This window comes from Desmodus rotundus, chromosome 10 (assembly GCF_022682495.2).
Source record: "Desmodus rotundus isolate HL8 chromosome 10, HLdesRot8A.1, whole genome shotgun sequence".
In the NCBI taxonomy this organism is placed as follows: Eukaryota; Metazoa; Chordata; class Mammalia; order Chiroptera; family Phyllostomidae; genus Desmodus; species Desmodus rotundus.
Window position 1 is genome coordinate 79,611,869 of NC_071396.1, and position 27,434 is coordinate 79,639,302.

General features: G+C 36.8%; 1 protein-coding gene across 6 annotated transcripts in view; it reads right to left on the reverse strand.

Annotated features, from left to right (window-relative positions):
* Positions 1-27,434, reverse strand: part of CHST9 (carbohydrate sulfotransferase 9) — a 268,780-nt gene that overhangs the window by 239,906 nt on the left and 1,440 nt on the right. The window contains exons 1-2 of one of the 6 annotated variants that reach the window (XM_053912208.2): positions 9,173-9,215; positions 7,884-7,937 (exon numbers count right to left, since the gene is read on the reverse strand). The exons of 4 other annotated variants lie outside the window; for them this stretch is intronic. The gene's annotated coding sequence lies outside the window, so the exon portion shown is untranslated. Of the gene's footprint in view, positions 1-7,883; positions 7,938-9,172; positions 9,216-27,434 lie in introns of those variants that run through there. One more of the 6 variants, XM_045188003.3, reaches the window with a different exon arrangement.

Consider the following 27,434-nt stretch of genomic DNA (forward strand, 5'->3'; position numbering starts at 1 on the left):
ACATTTAGGGGGAGCAAGAATAGCCATTTGGCAAGAAATCCTCAGAGCAGAGATTGGACTAGATTATATTCCAGTTCAAAAATCTGTCTGTCCTTTCCTTTACGCAAATCCTCTTGTCTTTCATCACTGGAGGCAGTTTACTGTAGTGTAAGCTAAGTATGTAGTTACTTTACACTAATTATATACTATACTACATACATACTATACTAATATGTATTGGGTTGACCAAACAGTTCATGTGGGTTTCTTTCCGTAAAATAAAAGACATATTTCTCATTAACTTTACTGACCAATAACCAATAACTTTACTGACTTAGATATTCTGAGCACGTTGGCTGCCTCCTGTATAGTATAATGCTGATTGTTCCCACCTAATGCCTCAGTTTGATCGCTATCAACTTCAACTGGTCTACCCAATCGTGGAGCATCGACCAGAAAAAATCTCCAGCACAAAACTTTGCAAACAACTTTTGACACGTTCGATCAGTCTCAGTACCTTCTCCATACACTGCACAAATCTATTTTTTTGTGTTTCAGTTGCAATTTTACCTTTCTTGAAATAATGAAGCATAATACACCAAAAATGTTTTATTTTCTTCCATTTTCAATATTAAAATGGCTACATAAAGATTCACCAATTTTGATGGTTTTTTTAAATGCATGCTGATATAACAGCTGTCACAATACAATTTAACAAAATTGTTTCAAATGAAGTTAAAGACAACTAAATGCTACTAGAGCCTTTTTACAGAAAAGAAATGTACTTCTTGGCCAACCCAATAGGATACTGTGCTTACGTATGAAGACTCTGGAGCCTGACTGCCTGGGTTCCAATCACAGCCTGGCAACAGACTAGTTTTGTGGCACAGTTTGTTACATAAGCTCTCTGTGCCTCCGTTTCCTCACATCTAGACTGGGGAGAACAAAAATACCTACTATATGAGGGTGCGGTGAGACAAGTTAATACACAAAAAATATTTAGAAGAATACTTGGTCCAAAGAAGTGCTCTACCATATTAAGATGTTAATACCTTTATATTCTAGGTGACCAGCACTAGGGTAGCTGCATTGTAGTTAATCAATAAAAATTTGTTGAAAGGTTGGGTATTTTTACTTCAAAAAGCAGTCTATCTGTACTGTTAGAGGCTTATTCTTTCAATGCAAGCCATTCAATCTGATCAATAAACATCCATTAAGACACAATAGGACAAAGGCCCTGTGCCAGACACTGTAGGCAAAGCCAAAATGAGTAGGGTTTAAACTCTGTTCTTCATCAGAGAATATTTGAATGTATCTCTTCACAACTTACACAAGTTGGTTCTAGTAGAACCTTCTAGAACAATTCATAACACATATGTTCTCTCTTTTACATGACAGATTTTATAATTATTAAAGACAATTATCCCGTCTACTCTTAACTTTTTTTTTTTACTCCAGGAAACAATAAATAAACAAAATTCCTTCAGCCAGTCCTCTCAGGACCTGGTTTAGGAGCATTCAATCAATTTAATCATCTTCCTCAAGACACATTCACATTTGTTAATGCATTTTTTTAATGTAGGGCTCAGAAGTATTATAGATACAATAACCCAAGCATGACTGAATGGGCAGATAGTGTTATGAGAATCAGCACCATAAAAATAACGGCTTGACTTGAGTACATCCACAGAAAAAAGTGGGAGAATGAAGCAGGTTACAGGTTAGAATCTTGGAAGCTTCCTTCAGTCCAAACAATAGCGAAATAGAAAAACCTTCTGAAAAACACTGAAGCCAAGCATTGTGAAATAGGAAACATGCCACAAAGGAAATGCAATTAAGAATTCAAGATAGAGTATTAGTGCATGGTGGGCAATAAATAAATGTGTTTAATAAATAAATGTAAGAAAAGATGTGAGAAATAGGAGACATGAGGGTTATCTATGAAATATGTTCCCTCCTCACAAAAAAAGGAAAAAGATGAGACCAGAAAAGATGCCTTGGTCAATGTGGAAATTATCAAGAGAAGGCCCAAAAGAAACATGGGATTTTGAAGAGAAGAATTGAAAGATGATAATTTACTATCCCAACCATTAGTTTGAAGTGTTGGAAGAGGAAAAGCGTCTGTGTTTTCTTGTAGTGCAGAGTAGAGAAAGATAGTTATTACATATACAACTGTTACTCATATACCCTTGAACCCTAAGTATAATGAGGCCCTTTGGGCACTATGTAAATTAGCAACATATGCTAATTTAAATTTTTGTTTTCTGTTTCAATAATAGCAAGAGATGGGTTTTTCATGTCAACTAAAAGAGGGAGTTGTTTTTCAGGGAGAGAGTACAATATAAAAAGAATTACAAAATATAGTAAGTTTGGTGGGGCTTATAGATGAAAAAAGTGGTGTAACCCCCAAAAAGAATAATACAGGACTGGTGGAGGGGGAGACAGAGATAATTTTTTAAAGCTTCTTAGCAATATTTCTACTTCCAAAAGACCTCAAAAAACAAGTTAACAAAACCTGGCATGCAATTAAATACTCTGTAAATGAGATACTGTTATTTTGGATGAATAATTAAAATAATAGATCCAATTATGTTGTCTCAAATGGCAAGATTTCATTTTTTATGGTTAAGTGAAATGAGTCAGACAGAGAAAGATAAATACCATATAATTTCACTTACATGTGGAATCTACACAACAAAATAAATGAATAAACAAAACAGAAACAAACTAATAGATACATAGAAAAAACTAATGATCGCCAAATGAGAGACGGATCGGGGGACTGGAGGAGTTGAGAAGTACAAATTAGCAGTTATAAAAATGGTCATGGAGTTGTAAAGTTAGCATAGGAAATACAGTCAGTAATATTGTCGTAACTATGCATTGGTTACTAGACTTATTGGGGCAATCGCTTCATAAAGTATATGTGTCCAATCACCATGTTGTACACCTGAAAGTAATACAATATTGTATGTCAACTGTAATTAAAATACATATAAAATAAAATAAAAGTTTGCAAGAATAAAAAATAATAGAAAATGTTGATAATGAATAGAAAATACTGATAATGCCCTTTAGTGAAAAGGGCCGATTATAAGCTTGTGGAACCTGCAGTTTACTAGATACTGCATTTCGACCATGGTAGAATTCCACATTCTGGCCCTCCTTACGGTTGGTCAGGGCTGTGCGGCTATTAGAAAACAAAACAAGACTGGGCAGCATGTAAGAGGCAATAATGAGCAACAGAATGTTAGGAAGTCCTTTTGATCTTTCCACTTCTTGTGAGTAAGCAGTAGTTCAAATTAGAATGTTAGCACCAATATAAAACAGAATGGATCAGACTGGGTTTAGAGCTTTACCTTTGACAGTAAAATAGCAATATCTATACTTAATTTTGATGTCAAAAAGGTAACACTACTTCTAGTACAACAAATTCTTATATAAATAACTTAGAACGGTTTGTCATTGCTCTACGTTCAACAGAGTCTAGATATATGTTCAAATTAGTATCTTTACGGTGTCACAATAAAACATAGATTGTTTTATTATTACTATTGTTACTAGTTGATACATAACGTGTCTTTTATATGTCGTCACCTATACGTTACCTTATTGCTAAATTGCCTCCTCTGCTCATCACAGTAACAATAAAATCCATTAAAGGTATTATATTTATAGAGTATCTGCTCCCTTATACCAGGTATGTTGGGTAGTTATTTTTGTTAATGATTGGTTCGACAGTAAATACATATAAGAAAGATTGATTTTTTTCCTTCATTATATATGTGTATTATCTATACATTTGATGCATTGCTATTATACAATGTCTCTAATAGAAAGGATAATACTGCTTGCCATAAAATAGTAAACTCTATGGTTAACATAAAAACCTGTAAGACACTAGGAATATGTGTATATTCTAAAACGAATACGATTCGTGTCTTATAGACAGTAAGGTTTGTGAGCCAAACACTCATGGCAAGCTTCAAACAATCTCATGCAAATATTTATTAAAATTCTCCCATGTGCTCCTTCTTTCCTTGTTTCACATTCTAGCCCATCTGCACTTAGCCTGCAAGCATTTAATAGAAAAATAACATGAACTAAAACAGCAAAGGTGATAACCTACCAATCTTGGTTTAAAAATAAAAATAAAATAAATCTGCAAAAATATCTACTGACAAAAAAATCATATAGTAAGCTCTTAAGGCAATTTCAAAGAACACTCCACAAAAAATAGTGCGCATATTACAATATCAAAGTAACTGCCTAAGGTAGTTATTGAAATAAGTATAGATATAATGGGAAGCCTGAAATGCTGCTGACAAAGAAAAGCAGAAATAATACATAACTCTGAACATTAATATTCCATAAAAAGCAGGAAGCACAACAAAATATGTAAAAAAAAAGTATTGAGAAACCTCAAGGATTCTATAAAATTTATAAATATTTAGTAATGTTTTTAATGCTATTAATTAACTGATCAATGAAGAGGATTTCTAGTTAAATAAAGGCAGATTGAACTCTTATATTTTTCTCCTCAAAATCCTCTAAAATGAAAGCAAAGCAACTATATATATATATATATATATATATATATATATATATATTTAGAAAGATATAGAAAGGGAAGAGGAGAGATCATTACAAAAGAGTAAGAGAACAACAAAATTTTAGCAAATGAAAGGTAGGCTGAAAATGATAACCAGCATAAAAGATCATAAATACTGAAATAAAAGTGTTTCCATAGATACCAATAAGAAGCAAGATACTGTGTACTATAAAACCCAGGACAGGTACACTGTTTCTCCAGAAGACAAAAGGCAAGGGAGAACACGATAGATAACCAGAAGAGAAGCAAGGCTAAGAACAAAACAAACAAACAAACAAACAAACAAACGGTTCAAAAGAACCATATTTTATATCCTTAGAGAGATAAGAGAAAACATTGGTTACAGCAAAGCAGGGTGGATATGCATCTTCGGTCAAGATGGCGGTAGGTAGACATGGCTCGTCTCTTCACACAACCATATGAAAATTACAACTAAAATATAGAACAACCGTCATTCAGGAACATCAGAAATCGAGCTAAATGGAAGTCTGACAACTACAAAACTGAGTTGACTGGAAGTCTGACAACTATGGAATTAAACCACATCCATTCAGACTGGTATGAGGGGTGCAGACACAGACCAGGCTGGTCCAACACCCACGTGGATAAATATTCAGGAGGGATATCTCAGGAGCGAGGAGTCCCAGATGCATACCAGGTACCCAGCCCAGGATTCCTGTGCCAGGAGATAAGTTCCCAGAACTTCTGGCTGCAAAAACCAGCAGGAATTGAGTCAGTGGAAGAAACTTCTAGAGACCCAAGCAGTTCCTCTTAAAGAACCCACACACAGACTCACCTGCTGAGACTCACTCTCTCTTAGCTCCAGCACTGGGATAGCAGCTTGAAAGGCACCAGTGGTATATAGGGAGAAACTGCAGTGTGGCATCAAGGTGAGCAGAGGCCATTGTCCCTTTGCTAAACCCTCTGTAGGGTAAATGGAGTCAGCGAGGCTCCCTCACCCAGATGTCTGGGCAACTAAGATAAGCAGCATTCTCACAGCCTTGAGACTGGGCCCAATAAGCAGTATTCCCATAGCCTTGAACGGGCCCACAGGTGCAGAATCGTGCTGTCTTATACAATATCTTGGCATCTTTCTGGTTTTGTGTGCGTTTAGTATATAAGTGAGTTGGGACTCCCTGCCAGGGTGACACATGACTTGCGGCATGCATGGATCACCCCATACTAGAATAAAGGCATGTCAGCCATTCCCAATGGCTCTATGAATTTTCTATTGTCTGCCCAAATCCTGGAACCTGTCTGGCCTTGAATGATCACAACACACCTTTCCCCCATGGAGCCCGCAAGCTGGTGCAATTTCTGAGACTCCATTAACCTAGCTAACACTGTATGAGCCCACTTGAAGATCCCCAGAGGCTCTGCCCCAACAAACCATAGGGGCCCACCCAAGCTGTTTTTCCATAAGAATGGCTGGTCTTGGCTCCTAAATCCTCTCAAACAAGCAACTTGGCTTTAGTGAGCCCTAACAGCATCCAAATTAGATTTACAGCTTGGCTTCAGCTGGGAATCTCCAAGCCCAGAACAAGCAGCAGCCATCCCAGATTGCTCTACAGCTCAGGCAGGGTGCTGCAGGCAAAACACAGATGGGAGCTAACCTTGCCCTTCACCGCCTGGGGAAACCCCAGGGCCAGTGTTCCCAGTGGACAGCTACAGACCCCCTCCAAGCACACCACCCTGCCCCTGCACAGCTGATCCTCCACAGAGGGTGGAGGTTGGTGGTCAGTGGTCACAGACAATCCTTGCCCCTGACCAGCCTGGGTAAATCTATCCCATTGATCTGCCAACAGCAACCAAGACTCATCTATGAGAGGAGGGTGTACTCAGCCCACACGAAGGGTGCACCTTGACTACCAAGCTTGGGTGATAGGGGAGGTTGTGCCACTGGACCCTACAGGACACCTATTACATTAGGCCACACTACCAAGACATGGAGTCAAAACAGCACTACCTAATACATAGAGACAAACACAGGGAGGCTGCCAAAATGAGGAGACAAAGAAACATGGCCCCAATGAAAGAACAGATCAAAACTCCAGAAAAAGAGCTAAACAAAATGGAAATAAACAGTCTGTCAGATGCACAGTTCAAAACCCTGTTTATAAGGATGCTCAAGGAACTTAGTGAGGGCCTTAGCATAAAAAAGACCCAGTCAGAAATGGAGGGCATACTAATTGAAATAAATGACAATTTACAGGGAAATAATAGTAGATTGAATGAAGCAGATTCAAATCAATGATTTGGAACATAAAGAAGCAAAAAACAACCACGCAGAACAAGAAGAAAAAAGAATCCAAAAAAAATGAAGATAGTATAAACAGCCTCTGAGACAACTTCAAGAGGTCCAACATTCACATTAAGGGATTCCAGAAGGAGAAGAGAAAGAGCAAGAAATTGGAAATCTATCTGAAAAAATAGTGAAAGAAAAGTTCCTTAATTTGGTGAAGGAAATAGGTATGCAAGTTCAGGAAGCACAGAGTCCCAATTATGATAGATACAAATAGGCCCACTCGGAGACACATCAGAATTAAAAGGCCAAAGGTTAAAGATAAAGAGAAACTCTTAAAAGCAGCAAGAGAAAAGAAGTTAGTGACCAGATGGTTGCCAGATGGGATGGGGGAGGGGAGAATGGGTGAAGAGGTGAGGGGATTAAGTAGTACAAATAGATAGTTACAGAATAGCCATGGGGATGTAAAATACAGCATAGGAAATGGAGTAGCCAAAGAACTTACACACATGACCTCTGGACATGAACATCAGAGGATTGTCTGAGGGTTTGGGGTACACTTGGTGGAGGGGGGCAAAGGGAGAAAAATCAGAATAATAATAGCATAATCAATAAAATATAATTTTAAAAAAAGCAGGAGGGAACCCTATATAATAAAAAGAAAAAAAAAGAAGAGAGCAAAATTAAAAAAAAATCTAGTGAAAAGTTAAGGTGTCTGTCTCCCAAGAAGGTAGAGCAAAAGGACAGAAATTGAAAATTGCACAAGAAAGAAAAGCAGGAAATAGAATTAGTCTAGGAGATTCAAAATCTGAATAATAGGAGTTCCAGGTAGACAACTGAGAAAGCAAATGGGGAAGACCATTAGTGATGTGAATTGAGAACATTTCAGGTAACTGAGGGACATGAGTTTCCAGATTTAAAGGGATCACTGAGTACTCAGCACACTGGATAAGAAATCAACACATCAAGGAACATCGTATTGACGTTTCAGAACACTAGACATGGACAAAAGTTTTCATGTGTTGTCAGAGAGTAACAACCAGAACATACCCAGAGGATCGAGAATCAGAATGATATCAGACTTGTCAACAGCAATTCTGGAATCTAAAATAAAGCAATGGAGAAAGAATACCTTCAAAATTCTCAAGTAAAATCATTTTAATCACTTAAATTACTAAAATCACTTAAAATTCTATTAAATCCTACCCAATTCTCAACCAAGGGTGTGGGTAGAAGAAGCGTTTTCTGTTAAGTTCTCAAAAAATTTACATCCCCAAAAGCTATAGGAGGATCTGAGAAAGCAAGGGAGGAAGAAAAGAGGGAGAAATAACATATAGAAAAACACAGGTCCAGCAGAGGAGAGAAGTAAGAGAGATTTCTGGATGGTAGTGAAGGATGAAGCCCTGGAGTAGGTTTAGGGGGCAAGCAGTTCAAACTGGAGGACAGAAGTTTGGGAGAAGTTTTAGAAATATAAAACTGTAGACTAGCTGATTTCTCTGAACATCTAGACAGTATATTTAGACAATGATCAAGAGTTTGATTAGTGGAAAAAAACCAACCTTACAATATTAAACAAATTAAAGAGAGAAATATTAACTTCAGGGAAAATGGAAAATTCAGGAAAAGAAAAAATTAAATTAAACTGCATGGCTAAGCTGTGGATAATATTTATACAGCCATGATTATAAAAACATTGACTATGTATCTAAACAAAATGCTACCACTATTTTGGGAGGGTCAGAGTGTTAGAAAGGACAAGGATAAATATGTGAGTAAGATGAGGAAGGAAAAAGGGCTAATTTCTACCATGTGGAAAATCAATACATAGATATAAACTAAAATATCAAGTTCCAAAATGTGGATATGATTTAGAGACACGGAAGTAAACACCAAAACATAAAAGTTCACATGACTCATAACAGGAAGAGAGTTTTGCCTGTCTCCAAATTACATTCTTTCCATCATTAAACTTACGTGTACTCCTCAAATAAAACTTACATAAAGGGAGGCCAAAATTATGAAATCTATTAAAAATTGCTCAAAATGAGCTAATTTACTTTTTTATTAATCACCAAGTCAGAACTAAGTAAACTGATGGCCTAAGTAGAATATAAGGGGCTATTTGTCTTAAGGAAACATTCTGTTTTCCAACAGTGGCATCATTACACCATTTATCTGCATCTAGGGTGCTCACGAAGTGGACATCCACCCTGACGTGTTCTAATTGGCTGCAATTTGGTCATGCAGACAACCACACAGAACTTCCTTTACTATGGTTACTTCCTTCTTGCCATTACAAAATACATCTTTTGAGTTCCTGACCCCTGTGTGGCACTGACCTGTTGACCACTGAAAGGTCTCGTATCTCTGGCTCCTATGGTGACGTCTGCTTGGTCAACCTTTAACAATCTCACCCATTTCTCTTCTCTCCTTAGTCGCCCATGAACTGATCTAACTTCTGCGAGGAAAAAAATTTAACCCATGTTCCCATTCCAATAACTCATGTGTTCTGGTCTCATATTTCTAAATGTCTACTGGACATTTCCATCCGTATATTCCACCATCCCTCACACTTCTAACTGGACCAAGTTTGTTATAATGATAAACAAGGCTCTTCCTGATCTAGCTCTTGTTCACCTCTGTTGTTTTGTCACTCATACCTCCCTGTACCTCAAACTCTCCTCTCAAGGCAGGCCAAACTACTGAATTTTTAAGAACTAACTTCATTCCCTCTTGTCCCTGGGCACATGAACATTCTCTCCTTTCTTCTTCAGACCCTCCACCAACCTCAAGCTGGTCCTTGTTTGTTCTTTAGGGCTCATTTTTGAAGTGATGGCCATGCTACCTCATGGCAAACACAGTGCCTTAGACATAGTGAATGATATATAAATATTTGTTGAATCAATGAACAAAACGACTTCTGAGTAAATGACTAATTTCCAGATTATGTCTCCAATTCAACAGAAATAATGCTGCCTGATTAATTTTTCTTAAATATTGCTTATCAAATATTTTTCTTTTGCTTAAAAAGCCATCCAGTTTTTAATGTAAGGTGGAGAACTCTTCTGTCTGCCTTCTAGGCTCTTCATAAAGTAGGCACCATACCTCTGCAACCTAATTTCCTGCTGCTCCCCAGTGTGAAGCCTCCTTTCTGGTCTACTGATTCCTGAGCACTGTGTGCCAATCTCTACATCCACCGGTTAGTTTTTGCCCTTTATTCCCTCTGTCATGGAACAGACATGTTTTTTCTTCCTTTCTGACTCTCTCGCCTACAAATGGACATCTCAAAGTCAACATTTCCTATAAACACTTTCTTTGAATTACTCTAGCCCATATTTTGATGATTTATTTGACAGGCATTGTTTAGGTACTGGGACACAAGAGAAAAGAAAAAGCAAGAAAACAAGTTAGAACAAATTAAAATATGATTACAAAGTGTGACAAGTACTAAAAAGCAAGGGCCAAGGTAAAGAATATTGGTTATAGACCCAGCAGACCTTGTTTAGACATGTTGGTCAGAGAAGGCATCTTTGAAGTGATGATGTTTAGGCTGAGACCTGAACAGCAGGAAAGATCTGGTCAAGTGTAAAGTTGTGGTGAAGGGAGCGAGTGCTCCATGGAGAGCCTCACAAATGCAAATACTTGGAAAGAGAAAGAACTCAGTATAGTATAGGAGCTGAAAGAAGTCCACATGGCTGAAGCTCAATGAATAAAGGAAAGTGGTCTAAGATGATTTTGGAAAGTTAGGCAAGGTCCTCCCATGTTCTTAAGGACATTCCTAAAGGGCAACAAGTCATTATTGAATGGTTATAATCAGAGAAGAGAAAGGATTACATCTATGATTCGAGATCTCTCTTGCTGTATATGAGGAATAGGCGGTGAAATGAAGAGGTCAGTCAGGAAGGAGGCTGTTGTAGGCTACGGACATGGACAATGAGGATGATTTGAATTAGGGTAATGGCAGTAGAGCTGTAAAAAAATAAAATTAACTTCTGAGATGACATGGGATGGGAGAAATCTTTAAAGTTGAAAATCAAGAGCTCAGTTTTGATCTTGTAGCATTTTAGATGTTTATGACAAAACCAAGCAGAGGCATCAGGGAGTTAAATACACGACTTAAGATCTCTGTGGCAGACAGAATTCTATGATGGGCCCCAAAAGACCCAGCCCTGTATAATTCCCTTCCCTCGAGTGTGGACAAAACCTGTAATTTGCTTCTAATAATGTCCTATGGAAAAGGTAAAGAAATCTTACAGAACTAATTAATGTCCTTAATTGGTTCCTTTGAGTTAATTAAAAGAGATTATTTCAGCCATGAGAAAGAAGGAAATCCTGTCATTTGTGACAACACAGATAAACCTGAAGGACGTTATGCTGAGTGAAATAAGCCAGACAGAGCCAAATGCTGTATGATTTCACTTGTATGTGGAATCTAAAAAAAAAAAAAAAAAGTTGAACTCACAGAAACAGAGAAGAGAATGGTGGTTACCCATGGCTACAGGGTTGGGTGAATGGGGAGTTACTGGTCAAAGGGTACAAGCCTTTAGTTATAAGATGAATAAGTTCTGAGCATGGTGACTATAGTTAATAACACTTCATTGTATGATTGAAATTTGCTAAGACAGGAGATCTTAAGCATTCTCACTACACACATACACAGGAAGGGTAACGTTGTGAGGTGATACATGTATTAATAACCTGATTGTGGTAATCATTTCACAATGTCAACATGAATCAAATCATCATGTTTATGTAATGAAAAATATAAATAAACTAAAATAAAGTATCCTGGGTTGCCTGGCCTAGTCAGGTGATCCCTTTAAAAGAAGGGCCAGGATTTCCCTGAAGTTAGAGATATTTTCCTACTGTCATGGAAGAGGCAAAAAGCTATCTGTGAATTTCCTTTGAAGAGGCTGACCTCTGGACAGTGAGGCTCTCAGTCCTCATAGCAGCTATAAGGAATTAATTTCTGCCCATAAACACAGTGGGTCTGGAAGAAGACACTGAGCTTCAGATGAGAATGGAGCCCAACCTACAGCTTGACTGTAGCCTTGAAGTACCCAGAGCAGAGAATTCAGTTAAGTTGGTCCTAAGTTCATAGCAAGAACAATTATTAGAACTAAAGAGAGGCATTACATAGTGATAAAAGGGTCAATTCTCCAAGAAGATGTAAGAATCCTTAATGTGTATGTGTCTAACAAGAGAGTATCAAACTATGGGAGGCTCTCAAAAATGCATAGAACTAGAAGAAAAAATAGATGAATCCACTATTATAGTTGGAGACTTCAACAACACCCCTCTATCAGAAAGGGACATATGTATCAGGCAGAACACCGTGAACTCAACATTAATCAACTGGCTGTAATGGACATCTATGGTCCTTGAACCAACAACAGCAAAAGTACACATTCTTGTCAAGCTCACATGAAACATACACCAAGATAAACCACATTCTGGGCCAGAAAACAGGCATTAAAATTTTTAAAGAGTAGAAATCATAAACTCTCTCCTCAGGTCACAATGGAATTAAGCCAGAAATTCATAACAATAAGATAGATTTGAAAAATCCCCAAATACTTGGAGATTAAACAACATACCCCCAAATAACACATGGGTCAATGAAGAGATCTCAAGAGATGTTTTAAAATATTTTGAACTAAATGAAAAATAAAAATACAACTTATTAAAATTTGTAGAATGCTGCAAAGTCAGTGTTTAGAAGGAAATTTATAGATAACATATGTTATCTAAAATCAATCATCTAAGCTCCAACCTCAGGAAATAAGAAAAGGTAGAGCAAATTAATTGCAAAGTAAGCAGAAGAAAGGAAATAATAAAAATTAGAGCAGAAATCAATAAAATTAAAAAAGGAAATCAATCAATAAAATTAACAAAACCACAAGCTGGTGCTTTGAAAAGATCAATAAAAGCAGTAAGTCTCTGGTCAGACTAATTAAGAAAAAAAAAGGGAGGATACATGGTTAATGTGGGGTCAATTGCATATATATGTATATATGTATCAACAATAAATAAGTAGAATTAGAAATTAAAATAGTACCAGATTTATTGCTAATATATAATATCCCTATAAATTAAATATTCACATATGGATTTAACAAACTATGTACAAGGTCTACATAAAGAAAAGTACAAAATTCTAATAAAAAATCAAGGAACTAAATGAAGGGAGAGATATTACATGTTTATGGACAAGAAGACTTGGTATCATTAAGGTGTCAGTTCTTCCCAGTCACTTAATCTATAAATTCACTGCCATCCCAGTCAAAGTGCCAGCGACTTATTCCATGGATATCAACAAAGTGACTCTAAAGTTTCTCTGGGAAGGCAAAATTCCCAGAACAGCCAATACAATATTGAAGAAGAATAAAGTTGGAGGACTGTGACATTACCCAAGACTCCATATAAAGCTACAGTAATCAAGACAGTGTGATATTGGTAAAACAAACAAACAAACAAACAAAACCCAGAAAAATAAGTCAATGAAACAGAATAGAGAGCCCAGTCCAGAAATACACCTCCGTAAATACAGTCAACTGACCTTTGACAAAAGAGCAAAGGAAATACAATGGAGCAAATATAGTCTTTCAACAGATACGTAATGCTGGAATAATTGGATATCCATAGGCAAAATTAAAAAAAACACCTATACCTAAAACCTACCCCAAAATTAAGTCAAAATTAATCACAGACTGGTAGGAATGCAAAATGGTACCATCACTTCAGAAGGCAGTTTGGCAGTTTTTTACACAACTAAACACACCCTTTACCATACAATCTAGCAATCACACTCCTTGGTGTTTATCCAAAGGAGTTGAAAACTTAAGTTAAAAAAAAACACACGTAAACACCTAAACACCTGCCCATGAATGTTTAAAGCATGTTTATTCATACTTGCCAAAACTTGGAAGCAACCACAATGTCTTCAGTGGGCGAATGGATAAATAAACTGTGGAACACCCAGACACTGGGACATTACTCAGTGCTGAAAAAACATGTTACACATAAAAGACACCAATCTAAAAAGGCTATCTACTGTATGACTTCAATCTGTGACATTGTGGAACAGGCAAAAGTGGAGACAAGTGAGAAAGATCAATGGCTGCTAGGGCTAGAGGGGAGGGAGGTATAAGCAGGTGGAGCGTACAGGACTTCCAGTGCAGTGGGATCACTCTGTATATTATACTCGTGTTTGCATGCAATTGCACATCTGTCCAAATGCATAGGCTATACACCACCAAGAATGAACCATGGTGTGAACTATGGACTTTAGGTGACAATGGGGCATCAATGTAGATTCATCAGTCGTACCAAATGTTCCACTCCGGTGGGGTAAGTTAATAATGAGGAGGTTGTGGAAGGGTTGGGGATGGGCAGGAGGAATATAGGAAATCTCTGTACCTTCTGCTCAATATTTCTATGAATCTAAAGTTGCTCTAAAAAGTAAAGTATATTAAAAAACAGGGAGAACTTCTTAGTGCTCTATCTTCAATTAAACAAGAAAAGCATCACAACTTGAAATCACTAACTGTAAAGTACACCTGCTGAACTCTAAATCTAGAGAGCCGCTAGAAAAAAAGAACACACTCGCCTACTATTTTTATTTAGCTATGGGCTGATCTCTTATGGGAGACAATGGAAGAAGAGCCATGACTGCTAAATAACAACAGAGTTACAGACTTGATGTTCAAACTTGAGGGCAAATGAAAACACACTTGGTGAAAGAGGGTATTCTAGGCAAGACCTATACTACAGCTGCAGAATGCTCCGCTACACCAGCTCCTGCTATTCCACATTGCTGCCCCCCTGCAAGAATGGGGAGAAAAATCAGAAAACGGCTTATGGACTAGATACATAGGTATCAGGTGAGGGGAGAGTATAGTGCTCATGGGGAGGGGGTGGATAAGGATCAGGCAAGCAAAAATACAGGAAGTATAACCCACGTGGGCCCTCCTAGAACAAAAGCTTTATAATGAAATTTAGCCACTAATGAACCAAAATGACTCAAAAAGGAACACAGTAACAACAACAAAAAAACTAGTTTGAGTACTGATTTCATTTAAAGATGAAAATATGAAATATAGAACAATAAAATGAGGAAAGGGAACTGAAAGGGTCCTTCATTTTATTTTTATTTTGTTAACACACAGTAAAATTACCTTGGGGATATGTACAGTTCTGCGAAGTATTATAAATATAGAGAGTTCATAAAGAGAATGCAACTCTTCTGTATGTGATTTTACTACTAAAGTGCTTTTTCTAAGCAGGCGAGTAGATGCCACAAAAGTGAAAACCAGTTAGTCAGTGATTCTAATATGCGATGACAGGAAGACTTCTCAGGTGGTGACTAGGTATTTACTTCTGATATTAGGGTCTTGAGTGTGGTTTAGCTCACTTCTAGTGACAGGTTTCATGGTTCTCCTTTGGTATTTCTTTTGTGATTGCAGTGTTTTGAATGTTTGTGCAAATAAAACACCACCATTTCCCATTGTTTGTTTTACTTCACCTTTCTGAGACTTTAGGTACAATGACCTATTAAACATCATGAATAAAAAATAGTTACAAGCTTGATCTAGAGTTCTGTATTCTGAATGCAGGGTATTCAATATTCTTAAACACCTAGAATTATCCCCCAAGGCTCAATCTTTTACATGGATTTATTACCAAAAGGTTCTGTTCATGCAGAGTCTTATTAGCATAAGTGTATATTCAATAAGCTTAGAGTACCAATAGCTTCCAGCTAATAATTACCTACACAAATTTTCCTTATAGCTGTTCTCTTTTAAAGCCAAATTCTATATGGAAGTCCACTTTCCCTATTGCTATAAATTCAAACAACTTTTAACTTATGTTGTTCATGGTCATAAGTTTTTAAAAAATTTTGAAGTAAGTATATATTAAGTGTTGAATGAGATTACAAAATTCAGTCTCACTCAGTCCTCTCAGGTCTTAAAACTCCCCCAGTAATATAGGTATCCATGTCTTACTGCTGGTATACACCTAAGTAGCTCAGGGTAGGGGATAGAGGGACCCTGGGTGTAAGTCCTGAAGCTGTTATTACATTTACTTGTAGATAATCAAGACTTTTAAAGAATCAACTCTCTCCCCATGATAATTTTCTGTTTTTCCCATATTAAAACAATACCAATTCAAACTGGTTATTGATATTTACCCTAATATAAGCTGAAGGTGAGTTACAATTTTTTAGTGAGAAGTTACTATCATAGTGAAATTTAGCCTCAAGTATTGTACAAGCTGGCAGCGTCAAGAAAATTCTTTCAGAATTTTCAGAAATGTGGACCTCTCTTGCTTGTTATAATTTATAATAATTTGTGAACTATGATGTGAAATATAAGGGGAAAGAAGTCTACTGATTTTTTATCTTTAGTTTATTGCATCTTAAGATATAGAAGTTCTGTTTTTAATCAAAAATCAAGAAGCACCACTTCACTCGGTTCTGGTTATGTGAAAGGTATATATCCTAAGCAGCCCTAAACGTTGTTAGAAAAGTATTCATGCAAAGTATGAACATTACATCATATACTTTAACAAGAGGAGAAATATTCTAAACACTTAATTTGAAGTTGAAATTTTCCTGGAGATGTTTTATTACAAATTTTGTAAATATTATTTAACTTCTTTTATTTTGTGCTTCATGTAGAATTGGCCCTCATGTTATTAGCTAGAGAATTTTTTTTGTGGGGGGGAGTATTCAGCTTTAAGTACCTGTCTCTAATACGCAAGCACTAACAGTGCTCGCCTGCCCCGTCTAGAGTTCCATTGAGACTGCAGTTGAGAGTCACGCTGGATCCTAATTCTTCCCACACACTGCATAACGCTGCTGTGGATCTTTTAGTGAAAGTCACCAATAATCTCATCCTTTGTTTTGTAGGTAAGCACCAAACATTTAAGAAAAGTTAAAGAAGAAAGGAAAACATAGTACCAAGTTGCCTAATTACCCTTTAAAATTTCTAATGTTGAAAAGTTCTCATCTCTAACTGAAGAGTGAAAAAAAATACTCGTTTACCTAATATTTACTGAAAGTCTTGCATTATTTCTTCCTATATTGCCTAAAATATATTTTAAGAATAGCTTTCTCTTGTGTTTGAATATACATTATGAAATATTATTAATGCTGAATAAAGATATTTAGACACTTTTATATTAAATATTAAATATTAAAGATATTTAGACACTGCCTAATTAAGCAACTTTTGCAAATGCTAGCTCACTTCATACAATGTGGCAATGATCTCATCCATTAGGTAGTTGGTTTAAAATCACTGAATATTTTACCAATTTTTATCTTGAAAATTGTCTAATAAATTAATAATGAGTATTATACAATCTTTATCTACATTAAATGGTTAACATTTTGCTACATTCTCATTTCACTCTTTCCCATATATTGCTGAACCATTTGAAAGGAAGTTGCACGGATCATGAATTTCATCTGTAAATACTCCCGAATGTATCTTCTCCCCGAAAAGACCTTCTTCTACAGAACCCCAGTGTGATTATGACACGCAGGAAATTTAACACAGGTGTAATACTGTTATATGTTCTACAAATTCAGGTTCCTTTAATTGTCTCAGTATTATCCTTCACAGGTTTCTCTTTCCATTAATAATTTAATCAATTAGTTCCACGTCTTCTAATCTCCTTCACTCCTGAACAATTTTCCAGGACTTTTTTTAAACTGACATTGACATTTTCAGAGTGTCCAGGTTGGTTATATCAAAGACTATATGTGTTTTGGGTTTACACGTTTCGGAGAAGAAAAGTCGTATGTGATTATTTCCTAGTCATTAGATTCGGGTGAAACATTTTTGACAACATAATTTCAGAGGAGACTGAGTGTCCTACTTCATTCATGTATAATCCCAAGAAGTACACGACGTCGGTCTGTCCCACCGCTGGTGACGTCAAGTGTTATCACTTGCTTAGGCTGCTGTCTGCCAGATTTTTGCCTGAAAAGGCACTTTCCCCTTTTTGGAACTAGTCAGAAATGTATGGGGTGACAAGCAGACATAGTGTGAGTATCCTGTCCCCATAAACTATTCACCTAATGGTGGACCATCTCTTCATTATTCTTGTGATAGTAGTTGCAAAAGTTACTTTATAATTCCACCATTTCCTTTGATTTTATTAGCTTGTATTCTTCAGTGAAACAAAGCTCATGGATACTTTTTAAAATTCAATATGCTATAATCCATTACATGTTATTACTTTTTATGTTCAAGTGACCCCAAATTTGACCAGCGGGTGTCTCTTAAATCTGACTTCTGAGGTGTCCCCATCAGTTTTGGGGCACTTCCTTGTTCTCTGGCACAAGGTATTCTCCAGGCTTACCAGATTCTCCCCTAAACTAACTGAAGCAGGAAGGCTGTAAAATAAAAAGGAGACTAACTCAACTCACTTTTAATGTAGCAGTTGGATTTAGGCACAAATATTAGAATAGCGCCTAGAACATAGTGAGTGCCAGTCAGTACGGTTCATCTGTTCCTTAACTATTTTAGCCGTCGTTTGAAACCTTTCTACAATTCTTAAAAATATAAACTTTTAATTATAGCACAGACTTTTATATTATTCTTTCAATTTCATACATTTATTCTTTTTAAAATTTTTGTTCTCTTTCATTTAGTTTATCTCCATATGGAGACCACATGTACAAGGTAACCTTCAGGGGTCTCTTTTTTTCTTAGTTTATTGTCTAATGCCCAAATGTGCACAACCCCCCCAAAATTAAAGCCTTTAAAAATTCTTGAAATTATTAAGGAATTTCACATATTAGAGGAAATAATGTGAAGAAAAGCTTAAAAGGCTGTTATTGTTTCTTTTCCTTTTTTTTTTTTTTTTTGGTAAGAAATTAAATAGACCAGCCTCATTGGCTAAGCAAATGTGGTACTACTAAGATCACTTCTGAGTGAGTCACTGATAAGAAAGTGAATTTGAAGAAAGGGAAGAGTGATACTTGGGGAGGTCACAAGAAAGAAAAAGTGGGGTCTCATAGCTTGCAAGTATGTGTATATGTATATATATATGCATATGTGTGTATATGTATGTATTTAAATTAGAATGTGAGGGTGGGTGTAAGTGTATTTGGGTGTAGTGTATATTTATACATGTGCACACATGGGGTTAAAAATGGGGATGTTTAGTCAACATTTATTTAACAAATACTTATTAGACTCCCATGTTAAGCAGGCACTATAGTATTTTTTTAGGAATAAAGGGCCATCACACTAGAAGGGGCCCTACCTTAGTGGTTAAATAATTACACGAATAAATATGAATTTACAGCTCTTGGCAGCTACTGGCAATGAGGGATCTGAATACATAAATATAGGTACGTTTATGCATACAAGTATATATGTGTGTATACGTATATCATGATGGGATTCAGCTCAGTCTAAGGGAAGAGGGGACTCATTTGAGAAAGAAACATTGGGGTATATATTTTAAGTGTGAATGAGCGTTAGCTAGGAAATGTTTGGGTATGTATATTTACAGGGATGGGGATAGAAAGGGGAAGGAGCAGCACAACTGGAAGAAAGCCTACCAGTTGAAGCAGAGAGAAGGAGTGGAAGAACCAAAAGATGAGACTGTAAGAGTCTGATCCTGCTGGGTTTCAAAAAATCAAGAGCACAGTTTTGGTCTTTATCTTCAAGAAAGCAATGGCAATCCATTGAAGTGATGTGTGGAGTTGAAAGAGTGGTAGTTCTATTTGCATCTTGAAAAGGCTCCTCTGGCACCTTGGGAGGATGGATTTGGAGAGGGGAGCGATGTTGGATGCTAGGAGATCAGTTATAAAGATCAGTTATAAAGTTGTAGTTATTTACACAAGTTGGGTGATGGCCGAAGGCAGCTTTGTCAGTATGCTTTGGGAGGTAACAATCAATAACTGCGTGGGGGCTGTGATATGGAGTTGAATGAGAAGGAATGTCAAGGGTAAAACCCAGATTGGGAGCTGGGGAACCCTGAGGTTCGGTGTGAGATGGGCAGAGATCACAAGTCTGATTTTGACATGTTTCACTTGATGTTTCTTTAAGATAGACAAGAAGAAATGCCTAGTACACAGTTGTAGCCACAAATAGGGAACTTAGAAGAACCTTTGAGCCATAGTTATGTTTTCTAGAATGCTCTAAATAAAACACATGTCAATAATTTGATGGAATTCTAATTGGAGTACGTTGTGTATGTATGTGGGGAAACTCTAAGAGAACTAAAGTTCTGATGTACGAGATGAACAGTCTCTGCTACTTGAGAGTTCAACAATTTGCAAATCTATTTCTATTCTAAATGCTGTTATAATTCCCTGATCAGCAAAATCTGAAAACGTGACTTTGCTAGACTTTTCAGCAAGTGAGACAGACAGATAACAAAAGTGATAATGTAAGTATAGAATTAATATTTAAAGTACTTAAGAATCAGTACAACTTGGGGTCTAGCCATTAATAAGCAGCAAGACCATAACAGTGTATGCAGCTGAATGCCAGCTGTGTCACAGAAGTAGAATCTCATTCTCTGGTAATAAAAAATTCCTATCTGAAAATAGAGCACAAATACTAGAAGGTAAAATAATGTTGATATTTACTGCTTTTAGTCCAATCATATTACTAATACTTAAGGATATGTCAATTGATTTTTTTGGGGGGGATAACTTACCCATAGTCTAATCTAATGTTCAAAGAATGCTGTGGGAAAATCAAATTTGTTTAGACATACATTTCTGAGAAAATTGTGTTTACATTTCAATTTGAAAATTTTTTAAAGCATTCAGCAAATACCATCATTTATCACAGACTGTCTTTGCTTGAAGTAACCTGTAACTGTGGGTCACAGCTCTAATGCCCTCTGTGATAAAAACGAAAACACAGAAATGACTACCAAGCTAAAGGTAGCTTCTTGCTTTTGAAACTAAAGAAAAAGTAAGTAGTATATTCTTCATTTGAATTGATAATGTTGTCTTATTTTGTTTTTCCATTTTCATGTGTATTTAATAGAGGCTTCTGCAATTTTTTCACATTATCTAGATGCATTTTCCCTTTTCTGAACTACATCCTTGAGTGTTTCAGATTTCAGCTTAGAGTGGTAGTATGTAAAAGGAGGCACCAGGAACCTAGTGACTGCAATGTATCATATCTGTTTATTTTGATGAAGGTTTTTCCTGTATACAAGTTAACAGTTTAAAGAAGTTGGAGGGCTTTACTGTCACAATTTTTGCCTTTATTCCATAGAAGAATAAAAAGCATAACAAGAAAAGGCAGGTGTTACAATAAAATTTCATTGCCTATAGAGGTCTTTGTGCTGCTCAAATGAAAGAAGCTCCTTATTTTCCTTACCACCTCCACAACCCAACCACCTCAATTTCATCTTCTCCAAGGTCTCAATGCACCACCACGCACTTACTAGAAATTGTAACAAAAGTCAACCGAATAATGTTAGGGGTCAGTCTGAGGTTGAGTGCCAGGCCTTTCAATTGACCAAGAAGCTTCCAGTAAGAATGAACAACATACAGGAAAACAATCATAGATCAAATTGTGTTCTGTACAATTGCTGCCTCCCCTGTGTAGGAAAAGCTGCCTCTCTTGATTGGGTAAAACATGTCCTATGTAGAGAATCTTGCGATTGTGTGAAAGCGACTGGTATTCACACATACACACAATGACTTCAAATTTAACTGTTAAGGGTTTACATTAAAAAGCTCCTTTCTTTAAAAAAAATGTAAGATATACAAAGACACAATAGACATCTAAGATGGACAGAAAGTGGGAAGTAATCTAACAAAAATATCTTACAATTTGCTAAATTCAAGATGCTTGATGCAGCCCATACTGACATGACATTTCATATTAACTCTTAATTCTAAGAGCAGGTCTCATGTTATGGTCTAGAAGTAACATTAGAAGTAAAAAAATTAGAATTTTGCTCTCAATTCCTCCTTGCATCTGGGATCCTACACTCTCCTATAGGTTGTGTACATGGGTAATCTTCGAAATCTCCAGTTTCTGCAAATACTGTCATTTTGTAGACATGCTGGTGTGCTTTTAGGGTGTCAGTGGTGCATAGATAAATGCATCTAAGACAGACAGCACAGTTGCCTGTGCTCTCCCCTGTCCCCAGCTCCTACAGGCTAGTAGTAATACAAGAAAATTCTAACCCAGCAGCTTATTTAGACTGCTTGCAGATCTGGGTCTCTTCTGAGAGCCTACTTTATAGCATTACTTTTATGGGAAATTTCCAATATTGGACCAGTGCCATTTTTTTGTTTGCATAAGAATGTTTTGAGGGAATGAAAAATAAAATCTCAAATAATGCTACCTTCTTTCCTGTTGTTGCAGTACCTGAAATGATATGCTTATATGTGTACATACACAAATATAACATGCACATATATGTACATATACACATACACACATGCATATGTATGAATGTATGTGTCTTTCTCGCTATATAAAAGCCTTCAATGTTTTCTGGAGATATGCATTTAAACAAGGTTAAAGCCTGGGGGAACTAAAAAATTAGCCAGTTTGAATACTAATTTGTCACCATTCATAGTCACCTACAAAACATAGATTCCAGGGAAATAAGAATCAGAAGAAGTACATTTTTATAAAGGTGACAGTGATAGGAAAAAGATCTGAACATGAACTTCAGCTTGGTGGGCAGTAAAGTTTGTAGTCCTGGGCTACTGAAGGCAGGAGACCAGTGAACAAGCGGGATGGAACCATTTAAAAGTAAGGATGGGTGGGTAGGGGTATGAAAGATGATCCATAACAACATAGAAACCTTGTTTATCTAGCCCTACGGCTCTCACCTGGGCCAGACCGTCCCCTAGAGAATACTTTGGGAAGGGCTCAGGTGTGTCATGATTTCTGGAGGAGGGAAGTTCTGTTGACTTTGGGTGAGGAGGGGTGGCTGTCCCACTTAATGAAAAATTTTTCTGAATGTCCCATACAACACACAATGTCCCACTAATCTAAGCCTATAATGAATCTCGACCTGTAGAACCTGGTACATAATCATAAGTAAGCATTATATAGGAATCTCCCCCAACAAGGTTGCTGTGGTGAGTAATTCAATCATTTTGTGTAGTCTGTCTCCTAACTCTAGAATCAATAGGCTATAATATTACTAGAAAACGAACTTAAAAAGCAGTATCAGCACTCAATCAATAATTTTCATTTTGGAAATATTTTATCTGTTATTCGTGATGGTATGGTGAGTCACCTGCAGAGTCCCTGGAAGCCAAGTTCACATTAGTAACAACATGAAAATGTTCCAGGAAGCAGTTTTAGAATTCTAGTGGAGGTAGATTAATAGTAGGTATTCTCTCATTTACAAAATACCATACTTCCACATTTTCTCCACTCCAACGGTCTCTAACTTGACTTAGCGTATTTCCCCTATATTACCATTATTTCCTTCTTTCTGTGATATACAAATAACTCTAGTTTACAATTACCATAACACTACTCTTAGTCTACCCTTGTTCTTTCGTGTGTCTGTACTGCTTCTATGAAGTCTTCTGATTTTTAGTCTTAAATTCAAATTTATTCATTATATATACGCACACACATTTCTGACTTCTTTAATATGTGTTCCAGCGAAGTCATCTCCAAACATTAGTGTAGGGAAATCATATTTTATTACAAATTACTTTTATTTTATTGCCCCTTTTCATTACTGGTATGCCCAGTAACTATATTATGGATGGATTACATTTCAGGATACTAAGTGGGTAACAAAAATACTTGTTATCAAAGGGAGGACAGGGCCAAGGACAACGGTTTGGCTCATAAGTATTCAGTGAATGACAGAAGACAGAAAAATCCCAAGCTTCTGTATTTACCTCTGTACCACTTCATTTTGTGACTATCTTGTACTGTTGACCTTGTGATGGCCAGAAAGAGTTAACTCCCTTATCTAACTACCAAACTTAATGCAAGGGCGCTGGCTGAAGAGTCAGGAGATCAGGTTTCTAGTTTCTGCTCTGCCACTCACCACCACTGTGACCTTTAGCAGCTGCCTGTGATCACTGTAGGCCCCCATTTCCTTAACTGTAAAATGAGGGCAATGGAATAAATTACTTTTAAGGCTTTTTCCTGCTCCATAAAAAAATGCATAATTCTGATTCTAAGACTTAGGCACTGATCAGAAGAAACTGATTTTTCTAATAAATGTATATAAAATATATCCTGTGGGTCTCAATTATTCCAACCACAATATTTAAAAAAAATACATCGTTTTATCTTCTTTAAAAAATGTCATGCCCTATAAACACACACACACACACACACATACAATGTGACCTTAAGAAAAAAGTACCCACACACTTGAAGTAGCAAGCACATTTATTATGAGAACATAGTCCCCATTCCAAAAGCGACACCTACTTTTTTATTGCCATTCTGCTCACTGCAGTAGAAGTCACAGTTTTCCTTTTTGCTTTGAATTCTTGAATAAAAATGACTTTACCTGCTTTTCCAATCATATATTTTTGGCAGCTCTACCCTTCTCCACAGAGATTTTCTAAATTCTTTCTAATAGTTCACAGAACTAACAATTCAACAAAATCTATACGCAACTGAATGCGGACTGTAAACAAGGTGCTAACAGCGAGTGCTATGGTGTGAGTCAACTTCTTGTTCAAGTAACTGTTTCACCCACAACCAATTTTGCCCTGAAGCTTTTGAAAAACGCAATAGAAATCTGTTAAACTGGCAGTCCTGCTGACCTTCAACTGTTTTGTCTAACCAGGCCCACAGTAACAATGGATACTTGAGAGCTTCTCTTTGATGCAAGGTGCTTTGCGTTGGAGCACAGGTGTGGAGATCAAATGGACCAAATCCCTTATTCTGATGGCATCTCGCTGTTTCCTCTTTTGGAAAGCACACACGTAAGGCTTATGAATGTCACCTTCATACCTATACGTGGGGACGCTTTAGGAAAACCTCACCCTTAAAAATTCAGTTTAGTAAGATTTATAAATTAGAATCTTTGTATTTGGTTTTCAGGCGCATCCTACCCTCATGTTTAAAAAAAAAACCCACTAATCATTTGTTACATGTAAATGGGGATTGAATTTCTCATATTTGGATTGGAGGACTTTTATTTTTTCCAGGAACATGTCTAATTTTGAATACACAATCATTAAGTAGATATACAATTAAGTCCTGATTATCCTTCTGGGAATTATATACAACCTACTACACAGTCGCCATATCAGGTTTGCTTATTTTTGTCACCCAGCTCTTTTCTGGGCAGACTGCCCACCTTCTCCATCTCCCCATAAATTGGTTTTGGTGTTTGAGGTATGTAAGCTCATTTAAAAATTAGCCTAAACAAAACAAAATAATTAAAAAGGCAACTTGCCCACAATAACAATGAAAACCTTTTTTAGATCAAACATGTTACACGTTCCAAAAACAAACACAAGCCATGATTTGGGGTTCTCTTAGCCTCTATTCCTCTCATTAACATGAATAATTCAGAGCGCTTAGTATACATGGTGAAACTCTTTCCCCTCAATAATTCATTTTTATTATACAGAGAAATAAGATGGAACACATCCTCATGTATTTCCAAAGATTTCAATTAGGCCATATTTTTAAAGGCAACTTTACTTTCAGAATTTTTTATCTATTTTATGGGTTCACTCTTTTTCACTGCTATCCTGATAGTTAGAGGAATCTTATGCTTTCAAGACAAGGGAAGTATAGAGCAGTGTAGTAGATAAGAAGGTGGAAGCCCCAGATTTTGGGGGTTCTTGATATTCTTCAAATACATAGCAATTACTCACAGAGTGAAGCAAGATTGCCAATATCTTTCTCCTCAAAACTATGAATGTGCTTCAGGACATTACGTCCAGATTTGAGGAAGAAGAACTTCCCAACATTCTGGCCGCAGTGAAGAAACAATGTATTTATTATGCAATTTAATTCTGAGTAATAAAAATATCCTAACATTGCGGTTTAAGCAAACATTCCTAAATGGGAAAGCATTCCAAGATGGGGTTCGGGTGAGATTGAAAACCTCCAATCTTGCTTGAATGATAACTTGAACCAAATGAAGGGTGTGAATCTGTCTGCTGATTGTATACAAACTTACCCAGGTTCCCATACGTGGATACAAAGAATACTATATAGACATTTTATTCATATCCTCTGTAAAATATCCTATTATTCATACCCAATATTTGTATGTTTATGTCTTAGGTCTTCTTAATTTGGAGTTTGGAATATTAATTCGGTCTCCTATTTTGTAAACTGTTCCTGGGAAGACATTATATTCTGGAAATGAGCTAATTTCCTGGACTTACGAGGCTGTTTAATGCACTGCTTCAGAGCGCCAAATGCTACTCTTGTGACCGGAGAGAAAGGGAGAGAATGCCATCAGGAGGAGGCTCCTCTCTGGTGACAAAAAGGTGGAGGAGAGAAAGCAATCAGAGTCCACTGGAGTACGTACACACAGGTCTTGGCCAAAGGCTTTACAACTTTTTTTTACCTTTCCTTTCATTGAAAATAAAAAGAGAGGGGCTTATAGTGTAACAACCCAAATGCAACAGTTGCTGAACTTAGATCAATATCAGATAGTGTCAGAGCTTTTGGGATGTTCATGGAAATTCGTGAAACTAGGATGTATGTTTGGATACCTGTGAAAATAAAACACGGCACTTTAACTGAGTGGGAGAGAACAGATGGTTGATAATGATTTAAAACACTGATGTTTCTGGACTGTCACCAAGCCTCTGCATTAAAAATACGGTGTTTAGTTAGTACACACCGTCATCTGAATGCAAGGTGTTCGTTATCTGGAAGAGGCTGCTGTAGTGAAGGTGATGAAAACTATATGAGGCCAGAGGAAAATTCTTCTCACTTTCTCCAGACATTCAATGTGTGCTATTTGGGGGGCTATATTCAATCTGTGTGATCGGAGGATTTTAATCTTCCCCCAATAACCAGTCAACTCTAAGTGTCTAGTTATGGTATTCTTTTTTAATGCACAGAGTAGAATTGTAATTCTGTTCTATATATCTGACTCACCAAAGCCCTTCAAAACCCTCTGAGCAATAACAATAAAATCTGTTAGTCCAGGGTACCCTTGCCCATGAAAAACAGTAACATTCTCCTTATCCTCAAATGGTAGCTAGGCATATGGTGTTATGATTATGTGCTGGAACTGGCAGGTGCCCGGCTACTGAATCAGGAACACATAAATATTAAATGTGGTCACACTGTATTTTGGTGTGTATATGTGAGTCCAAAAGCCCATGTCCTCTAAAACCATTGGAATGGTAACAGTACAGATAAAATTGTATAGAGAGAGATTAATGACATGCTTGAGGTTAAAGAGAAGATAAATAAACATCGGTAAACAATACTCTAAAAACTGCAAAAAAGGAAGGAATGTTTTGGTTTGGTTCTGATAACATAAAGTAAAAAAACTCACAGAAACACACACTCCACGTTATTTACTTGCCATCCCTTTCAAAACCCTGGGAACTGCTCAGGAACAGTTTGTTTGTGGGAGGGAGTTGGGGGTGGACCTGTCAGGAGAAGAGGGAGGCGGAGCGGAAGC